The 2,251-nt window shown below is 47.0% G+C and overlaps 1 protein-coding gene across 2 annotated transcripts in view; it reads left to right on the top strand.

Moving 5' to 3' along the window:
• The window catches only part of SFMBT2 (Scm like with four mbt domains 2), a 112,578-nt gene that overhangs the window by 906 nt on the left and 109,421 nt on the right, over positions 1–2,251 (top strand). The window lies entirely within an intron of this gene.

Below are 2,251 nucleotides of genomic sequence, written 5' to 3'. Positions count from 1 at the left end.
GCAATTCTCCCATCCGATAAAAAACCGTCTTCTTATTTTAGTTTGGGTGCTCTATAAATCCGTTTTCTGGGAAGTGGGGTGGGCCCCGTCCTCGGGGCCCCCCCCCCCCCCCCCTCCGCAGGACTTAGGGGTGGGAAAAGTACGGGGGTTTGTGTGTGCTGGGAGGAAACCGCGAGAAGGAGCACCCAGACTTCGGAGCGTGGCCGGTTTGCTTTCGGATGCCAGAATTGCAGATATGCCATGAAAGAGGGAGGGGAAAAAAGAAAATGCCGAGAGATGTAGCGATGATTTATTTTGCATTAGCAGTAGACATGTCGTGGGATGAGATGTCCTGGTGGAGCTGTCAAACCTTTCCTAGACAATCAACGGGGGTGTGCTTCTTTCCCCCTCTGCTATTGTGCAAAAATGCTCAGAAATTGCTGTGCACTGAAATTTGGGCTGACAAGTAAGTGTTGCAGCGAGCATCTCTTCTACAGAAAGACCCTAAAAAGCCCGCAGTGATGGAGGGGAGGTGAATCTCAGCTTTTGCAAAGCAAAATGAGAGTTGGCGAGGAGTTTGCAGGGAGTTGTTTGTGCCCTTTCCTCTGCCTTTTGCAAAAGCATTTTTCAGGGGAGCGGAGGAGTGAGGCTGACTTGGGAGAAACTTCCTTGTTCCAGTGCAGGGAGTGTTTTACTGCTGCTCAGGGATTGCTGTTTCGTCGCTGCAAAATGTTCACTTTGGAACATCGATGTTTTGCAGCTGTGGGAGGTGATGGGAAGCTCCAGCATCTCAGTGCCCAGGCAGGGGTGGAGGAACAGGGAAGACCCAGGGAGGAAGATGCCCTTGCACCTTTTGGGGATGTTCTTCAGAAACCCATCATGCTGGAGAGTGGAGGTGGTGTTTGCCCACCTTATTGTGCAGGTTGAGTTTTTGGCTTCCCACAGGGCTCTGCTCCATCTCCCATCCCATTTTCCCCCTCTTTCCAGCCTCCATTCCCTGCCTGGGCCAGGTTGCGCTGCTCAGCACTGAGCTGATAGGGCAGAGATGGCAAAGGGGAAGAGGAGGGAGAAAGATTGTTATCTGTTATCAAACTATCTGAAAATATCTTTCATATAGGCAGAAGGACTGAGGTTGCAAAATCCAGGAGCACTGGTGGAGTGGTGGGATTTTCTGTGTGGTGGGAAGGGATGGAGCCATTGCAAAATGGAAAGCAGTTCCTTCATCTTCCTTCTCTGCTCTCCACATCCCCATGGGCACTGCTTTTTGGGTGAGATGACTCAGCTCTACCCTGGGGTGTTGCTGCATTCAATCATTCAATCCCCTCCTCCTTCCCCCCTCCCTTTTCTTTTCTTTTTTTTTAATGTATTTGCATTGGAGGATTCTGCTTATAAAAGGAAAAGAAACAAAACTAAAGAAAAAACAGCTTAAAATGGCATTTCCCTTTGCAAACTGCACTTTCTGAGGGGAGCACTTTGCTTTGCATAGCATTGCTCTGGTGCAGCCTGCACCCCATCTGTGTTGGTGTACAACCTCCACTCTCAGCTCCTTGCCAGGGCAGTGGATAAGGGAGGTTTGCTCCTTGGGTTTAGGACCGTAGATCAGGGGAGCAAGGATGCAAGTGGCTTCCCCCCCACCTTTTTTTTCCTATCTACAACAGATTATGGAAGGAAGGAAGGAAGGAAGGAAGGAAGGAAGGAAAATAGTCTCACAACTCTAATAACTTCAGTGCTTATAAGGGATTAGATCCCGATAACTCCTCTGATAAGATGGAGGCTCAGTGTAATCTGTTACTAAGAGAAAATCTAAAAGCTATTTAAATAGATACAGCAAAAAGCCATCAGGCAACTAGTAGATTGTAAGTCACGAGGAAATACATCTTTGCTGATTTTAGGGAACAGAATAGTAGATGCATTATAAGCAAGCTGAGAAAACACAGATATTCAACAGATGTTCTAAAGGATTCTGCAGAGGTGGAGTGTAACACAGCTGTAAGACCATCTGTAGAAGGCAGTATGTAGCTGTGATTATGAGTGATAATTGGCTGGACAGACAGCTGATGTTTTAATGCAGCATTTATTAAAACTTTCTGCTGGTATTGTTGGAAATAGAATAAATATTGCAAGTGTCAACTGTTTAGTCTATGGATACTTTTCCCTGCTGGGCTTGTGCTATTCCAAGTGTGCTTCTGATCCACTCAATACACATATGTATTTTGAGTCACTTTTTCAGGTCACTGCAGCCATAGCATAATAGGAGAGTGCAGCTGGGGGG

The sequence above is a fragment of the Centrocercus urophasianus genome, unplaced genomic scaffold (genome assembly GCF_019232065.1).
Source record: "Centrocercus urophasianus isolate 14NV4802_14NV808 unplaced genomic scaffold, USGS_Curo_1.0 seq_15, whole genome shotgun sequence".
Taxonomy (NCBI): domain Eukaryota; kingdom Metazoa; phylum Chordata; class Aves; order Galliformes; family Phasianidae; genus Centrocercus; species Centrocercus urophasianus.
The sequence above is the reverse complement of the archived record's forward strand: the minus strand, read 5'-3'. Positions and strand labels throughout refer to the sequence as shown.